We start from the raw sequence: 7,612 nt of genomic DNA on the forward strand, positions 1-7,612 counted from the left end.
ACGGGAGTTGAGACGCTTAGCCTTTCTTATATATTCCAGATTCTTGTGATCTGTCCAGACTAAAAACGGCTGCTCTGCACCCTCTAACCAGTGTCTCCATTCCTCGAGGGCAGCTTTTACAGCTAACAGTTCCTTGTTCCCCACGTCGTAATTCCGCTCTGCCGTTGTCAGTTTCCGCGACAGGTAAGCACATGGATGCATCTTGTTGTCTTCTGCAGAACGTTGAGACAGTACTCCTCCAATTCCCTCATTGGAAGCATCAACCTCGACCATAAACTGGCGCTGGGGATCTGGAATGGTGAGTATGGGGGCTGATGTGAATCTCTCTCTGAGACGTTGGAAAGCGAAGTCCGCCTGGGGAGTCCACTTGAAAGGAACCTTAGGAGAAGTCAGAACATGTAGAGGGGCAGCAACAGAACTGAAATTCCTAATAAACTTCCTATAGAAGTTAGCAAACCCTAGAAACTGTTGGACCTTCTTCCTGGAGTCTGGTGTAGGCCACTGGGATACTGCACTGATTTTAGCCGGATCCATTGCATATGATTAGGTGAGATTATGTATCCTAAGAAGGATACCTCTTTTGTGTGGAACTCACACATCTCTGCCTTGACATACAACTGATTCTCTAGCAGTTTCTGCAAAACCTGACGGACATGGTTAACATGAGACTTAGTGTCTGGGGAGAAAATCAGAATATCATCCAGATACACAAACACTGAAATATTCAAAAATTCCCGTAAAACCTCATTCACAAGAGCTTGAAACACAGCCGGTGCATTGCATAGTCCAAAGGGCATTACTAGATACTCATAGTGACCACTCTGAGTGTTGAATCCTGTCTTCCACTCATCCCCTTTTCTTATTCTAACCAAGTGATATGCATTTCTTAAATCTAACTTGGTGAATATTTTGGCAGTTTGAAGTAGTTCAAAGGCAGATGTCATGAGTGGCAGAGGATAGCGGTTCTTCACCGTAATGTCATTTAGTGGACTGTAGTCTATGCAAGGTCTCAGAGACCCGTCTTTCTTTCCCACAAAGAAAAATCCCGCTCCGGCTGGAGAAGATGAAGGACGGATAATTCCTGATTTGAGTGAAGAGGAAATGTATTCGTCCATTGCTGCTCTCTCAGGTCTCGAAATCGAATAAAGTTTCCCCTTGGGAATGGGGGCTCCTGGTAAGAGATCAATGGGACAGTCAAAATCTCGGTGAGGAGGTAGCGACATGGCTTTGGATTTGTTAAAGGCTTCCTTTAAATCATGGTAACAGGAAGGTACCTTCTGTAGATCAGGATAGTCGGGGTGATCTATAATGATTTTACGAGAGTCTGTTGGTGCATTAACAGGTTGTGAAAGTTTACACCTGCCCATACAATCCTCTCCCCATTCCTTAATTTTCCCTGAACGCCAGTCAATGTGAGGATTGTGGATCTTTAGCCATGGAAACCCCAAAATAATCGGGTGCTGAGCCGACTCAAAAATATGGAATTGCATGCTCTCGGTATGGTCCTTATTCACAGTAATCTGAATGGGCTCAGTGCAATGGGTGACTGTGAACAACAAGCGGCCGTCTAAGGCACTGGCATTAATAGGATGAGATAGCGGAACAGTCTTTATTTCTAGCTGATTTACTACGCCCCAGTCCATAAGACTTTCGTCAGCCCCTGAGTCTATTAACACACCCTGGTCAATGGTTTGATTGTTAATACAAATGTTTACCTGCGTAACAGGTCGAGGAGGAAAGTCTGCGGGAAACTTGCTCACCAGCGCCCTCCTTTTGACTGGTGAGCACGATCTTTTCCCGGGCATGAAGCGAGTTGATGATCCGACTGGCCGCAGTAGAAACAACAACCCTCCCGTAGACGGCGCTGCCTCTCCTCCAGAGAAAGCCTGGTTCTTCCCAGCTGCATGGGTTCCCCGGAGTCATTGGGAAGTGTAATCCTCTGACGGTGTGGTAACATGGGCTGGACATCCTCGGCTGGCGGCGCGACCCACCAAGATGCATTCTGGGAGCTGGGAATAACGTCTCGGTTGCGTCGACGCTCCCTCTCTCTTTCCCGAAGACGGTTATCGATCCGGATGGCCACGGCGATGAGAGATTCCAGATCCCGGGGTGTCTCCAGTGGAGCCAGCTGGTCTTTTATCGGTTCCGAAAGTCCCGTCATGAAGGCGTCACGAAGAGCCGGAACATTCCATCCGCTGTCCGCTGCTGCTGTGCGAAACTCGATGGCGTAATCAACCACCTGGCGGTTGAGCTGGCGTATATGAAAAAGTTTTCTGCTGGCCTCTGTAGCAGGCGATGAGTGGTCAAAAATACGACTCATAATCTCTATGAAATCGGTCAATGAGTAACATAGTTCAGTTTCTCTTGACCATTCTGCAGTAGCCCAGGCTGCAGCTCTTCCCGTTAAATGAGACACAATAAACGCCACTTTACCATGGTCCGATGAAAAGGCTCCTGGGTTGTGTTGAAAATGCAGATCGCACTGTACCAAAAAGGCTCTGCAATTAGAAGAATCTCCGGAAAATCTCTCCGGAAGAGCCAGCCGTAAAGGGGAAGAAACAGCCTGACTTGGGAAATCAGCTGGAGCATTGACAGGCAACCTCTCAGTTGTGGATGACGTCACCGGAGGAGCGGTCTGTTGGTGAGTGAAAAAATGATTCATTTGGACAGCCAGTTGTTGCATCTGTGTGGATAATGCTTCCTGAATCCCGGCCTGGCGTCCTCTTAGTTCTTGCATTTCCTGGTTGACTAGGCCCAGCTGTTCCTCGTGATGAAAGATCTTCACGCCCTGTGCTGACAGCGCTGCGTGAAGCGTTCTTGGGTCGGCTGGGTCCATAATGGTCAGTTCGTTCTGTTACGAACTCAGACACTTAGGATGTAGGACCCAATTGCACGACCCGGGAGACAGAGGTAAAGTATTAGTAAGATACTTTATTTTCCAAAATACAGCAATGAACAACAAAAAAAGGTAACTATCAAATCTCTAACCGAGATGACAAAAATAGAGGAACAAAATGAAAGCGCTCACGTAGTGAGGAATCAAACTTTACAAGAGTACAAAGAGCATAGACCTGACCATAGCAAGAGACAATACGAACTGACAAAGAACACTTGGGAGACAGGGGAATATAAGCACAGGGTAACTAGACACAGGTGGGACCAATCCGGGGCGGGGCTGACATTGATGAGCACAGGAGACACAGGTGAAAATAATCAGGAAGCCTGGAATGAGAGAAAGCAAACGTAAATAACATACATCTCTCTAGCATTTCTGTCGGTGCACAACAGTGCATCCCTCTGTAAGTGGAGTATGTCAGCTTCGCTTGGTCCATCTGACTTGGGGCGGCCACGTGGATGTCGGTGCAGTCCACAATCATTCTGCAGTTGAAGGCAGAGGAGTGGAAAGAAGCAGGCATGCTGTTCTGTTTTTTTTTACGACTGGGCACAGTAGACATCATCGCTTGGAACAGCAACTTGTGGAGCAGATGGACCATGGTGTTCACCACATTACTCACTGTTGCAGTACTGCAGTGGAACAGCTGTGCAATATGCAGGTGTGGGTAATTTTGGCGAATCTTCATTAAGGCCATGAAGACCTGGTCTATCAGCAGGATGCCCTCCACTTTCCATCCAGCAAAATAGACAATGGAGCCCTCAAAGCGCTCCACCAACCCCACCACCCTTTTAAACATTGCCATATCAGGAAGCCCTGTTTCCATTCGGATGACATCATCAGATAAGCCTGCTGCTGAATATTTTCCCATTCCATATGACCTCTTACGATCATCCCCTGCCTGGTCTTCGTAACGACTGGACTGCAAACCGGAGGGTCCAGGTTCGTCGTCGTCGGTGTCTGTGGACTGCACCCTGGAGGGTTCGGGGTTGGTGCCTGCAGACCAGAGGTGGGAGTAAGTCCTACATGTGCAAGTCATGAGCAAGTCTCAAGTCTTGACCTACAAGTATCAAGCAAGTCCCAAGTCACTGTGGTGAGAGTCAAGCAAGTCAAGTCATTGCTCAGGTCAAGCAAGTCAAGTCAAGTCATACGAAATTCTGATGAATAAGCCCAGTTTCCACATTTAAATCAGTTAAAAGACAGTGGTTATGAAAATGGATTCAACCCACACTATGATCTTCATTACATACACAGTTAATCATTTGAAATCTAATTTAGACCGATGGCAATCATATTAGATTCATATTAACCCCAGAACTGCAGACAATATAGCTAGGACTCAGTCAAAAAGTCTGTTCAAAAAGGCAGAATTCCAGGTAAGAAAGTCATATATGGCATTTGCCATTACACATATTTAATTTAAATGTCTGTTAACACTAGAACCGCCAACAGCGTCAGAACCTACATAGATATCATTTTCAAATCATTTAATTTCTTCCTCTTCATAATTTCCTTATAAACTAAGTAGGACGATTTAAAACTCAGTTAATTGGGTTAATTTAGAAATTGCTTCAGTTTATCATCATAACAGATCAAAAAGTTCAGATTCATTTTTACAATAAATCAAGGAATGATGCACTTCTACAAACAAAAAAACCATAATTAAAACATTTAAACAAACTACTAAAAGTAGATGAACTACATTATTCAAAGTTTACAGTAACTTCTGATAACACAGGGGAAATAAACGAGGCATCTCTTTTCCTCTCTCTCTCTCTCCCTCTCCTGACAGCCCGTCAGTATCAGGGTTAGTCAAAATGAATCCCTTGGCGGTTCTAGTGTTCATTTACCGTTTTGTCTTCTCTTTGCAATGCTTAATCGATTTGAAACCAAGTCTAACGTAGCTTAAACTTAACGTTAGCTTTCTAGCTAACACAACACATTCACGCACCTTTCTCTGTGGGCTTTTTTGTAGTGGCGAATGAAGTTGGATGTTGTGGTGGTCGTGTCACTGATCTTTATGCTGCAGACCCTGCATACCGCTGTTCTCTTCTTATTAGCGTCATCGACAACATAATCCTTGAATCCAAACTTCACTATTTTTGGAGTAACGCTAGCCGCTGCCATGTTAACTGACGCTCCTGCCGTCTAGTGGGTTGCCAGGTTTGCGCGCATGGCGCTATAATCACCCAATCACGTTTTTCGAAAAAACTAAACGTAATATCTCACGACAAAAACAAACGCAAATATTTAATTTTAAACAGACAAGTCCTTTCAAGTCATCTGTCTCAAGCTTAAGTCAAGTCTCAAGTCATGAATACCAAGTCAAAGTCAAGTCAAGTCTTTTATCAATGTTAGTCAAGCAAGTCTCAAGTCAAAAAATATGGGACTCGAGTCTGACTCGAGTCAAGTCATGTGACTCGAGTCCCCACCTCTGCTGCAGACTCAGGCCCTTTGCTGTAGCCGTGGTCGGTGGACTGATTTACAGGTAAGCTCACTTTCTTTTTTGTCCACTCAAATAAACATGGCCCTTTCTCTTTTCCATGTGGAAAATGGCAGCTGCATATTCTTGCGTTGTCATCTGGCTCCCTGTCTGCTCGTCTACAATGAGAAAATGATATAATGAATTACTAATAATAATTTAAACCTGCCAAATAGTCCACCTACCCATAGTTTTAACAGTCTGCACTCTTCTATTTATCTTGTGAAGCATTTTTAACATTCAGCTTGTGTGTGTTTTGGTTGTCTTTATTTTCAGGTAGAAGAGGACCAAGAGCGAGGAAGTAAGACAGAGTTCTTAAAAGGCCAAACACAGTGTGTTAGGCCTTTTTATGTGTGACACATATATGTAGTGATAAATGGCTTCACCTGAACACTGTTCCTAAATAAAAGAAGTTTTCTGCATCATCAGTCATTCTTTCAAAAAATTTACCAATATTTCACAAATTATGCATGTAAACTTAAGAGCACAGCTGTATGTTGAGTATGTCAACGTTGCTTGGTTCATCTTACTGGGGGGCAGCTACATGGATGTCGGTGCAGTCCACAATCATTTTGCAGTTGAAGGCAGAATGAATTTATTTATGTATGTGCTTATTTATTTATGTGTTTATCCAGAGCGACTTACATTTAACTCATTTCAGGGACAGTCCCCCTGGAGCAAAACGGGGGCAACTAACTAAGTGCCTAAGTCCAGGGCCACCACCAACCCAAAATAAATGTACAAAAAGTACATTTAAATGTTTTTATTTCATATATTGACTGCCATGTAATACCATTTCAACTTCAATGAATGTTGGAAACACAAATATTGGTTGTAGACTCAGAATGAAGCACAACTTCATGTCATACAATGAATTGAGTTTATTTATAATTGTGTAAAAAATATGAGCATTGATTAGCAAGCAGGACCTGCAGGAACAGAGAATGGTGATGGATGGAGCTGGGAAGAGAGAAGAATAAAGAAAACAGATCAACTTTATTATGGGATATTAAACATTTAATTTAAAAAAAAAATTGCTGCTCTTACAGTTTTCAAGTGTGTAAAGATGATTTCACATGACTTATGCAAAATATCACACTCAATACATGTGTGTCTATGTGGGGTGCAGCTCTGGGGGGTGCATTGTGCCTTTGATGTATATAAATAATATACCATAACCAAATACGTACAGTGGAAATCAGGTTGCCAGAGCAGGTCAGTCCAGTGTGCATGTTCCTCAAGGTCTCAGCAGAGTTACAGGTGAGGCAAAGAAAATAAAAGAGAAAAAGGTCAGTAACAACACTTGAAACACTTAGAATCATTTTCTCTCAGTAATCACTCAACTACTGTCTTGCCAAAAAACAGACTGACTCACCCTCACTATCATCACAATGAAACACGTCCAGAAGAATGTCATGCAAAGCTGCCTGCCTTCGACTTTCCCTGAACTGCCTGATATTTTTAATGTTCAATGTTAACCATTTGTGCAGATAGCATGAAGTAGAAAAAAGATCGCCAATGCTAATGTAGCGTTAGCCTACATTAGCATCGGCCCCTGGGACCCCAGTGGAGGGTGTACCCGGGCTTAAACCGGTGTGACAGTACTCTTCAAAGGTTTCACAAAATACTTACCATCATGACTACTCTTACTGTTTAACATTTTGGTTTACTTATGTTACTTCATGTTAAGGCTAATAAAAAATGGCAAGGCTAACTAACGTGCTTGCTACTAGCTAGGTAGCTAACTTGACTATGTTCCATGCACAATATGTATTTTACCTGATGTGTTTGATCCAGCGACTCCTGGCCCTTTTATCAGACGGGAAGCGAAAGAATGAGCAAGACGTATTAATACTGGAATGATAACAACCTAGTACAAAGCACACAGGCATCTTGTTCAAGTAAGTAAGTACAGTAAGTACATTTATTTTAGCTATCTCTTATATTTAGTGGAGGGAATAAATCAGCTATGACATCACTTACGCAAGGATTCTGGGATCTGGGATTTGTAGTCTTTCTAGTTGCGTATTTTTCATAGTCTTATATTTCAACAGTTTTACGACAAACTGTGACTTTTTTGACATGGAAATGATTTTTTAAGATTGACAAACATCATATGTGTAATTCATGGCACAATTCAAACGGGATCGAAAGATACATTTTCTCTCCCCATTGACTTCAATGCATAATTTTTCCGAAATAAGGTCCCATTGCCCGGAAGTAGATGGGCGTGACTT

The 7,612-nt window shown here is 43.1% G+C and overlaps 1 long non-coding RNA gene across 1 annotated transcript; it reads right to left on the minus strand.

Annotated features, from left to right (window-relative positions):
* Positions 1–5,361: 5,361 nt before the first annotated feature.
* On the minus strand, positions 5,362–6,801 carry LOC117469189. Its single transcript, XR_004554568.1, has 3 exons — positions 6,566–6,801; positions 6,305–6,335; positions 5,362–5,494 (listed from the first exon to the last, which is right to left on the minus strand). It is a non-coding gene; the product is annotated as an uncharacterized LOC117469189 (long non-coding RNA).
* Positions 6,802–7,612: the final 811 nt, after the last annotated feature.

Source organism: Trematomus bernacchii, unplaced genomic scaffold (genome assembly GCF_902827165.1).
Source record: "Trematomus bernacchii unplaced genomic scaffold, fTreBer1.1, whole genome shotgun sequence".
Classification (NCBI taxonomy): Eukaryota; Metazoa; Chordata; class Actinopteri; order Perciformes; family Nototheniidae; genus Trematomus; species Trematomus bernacchii.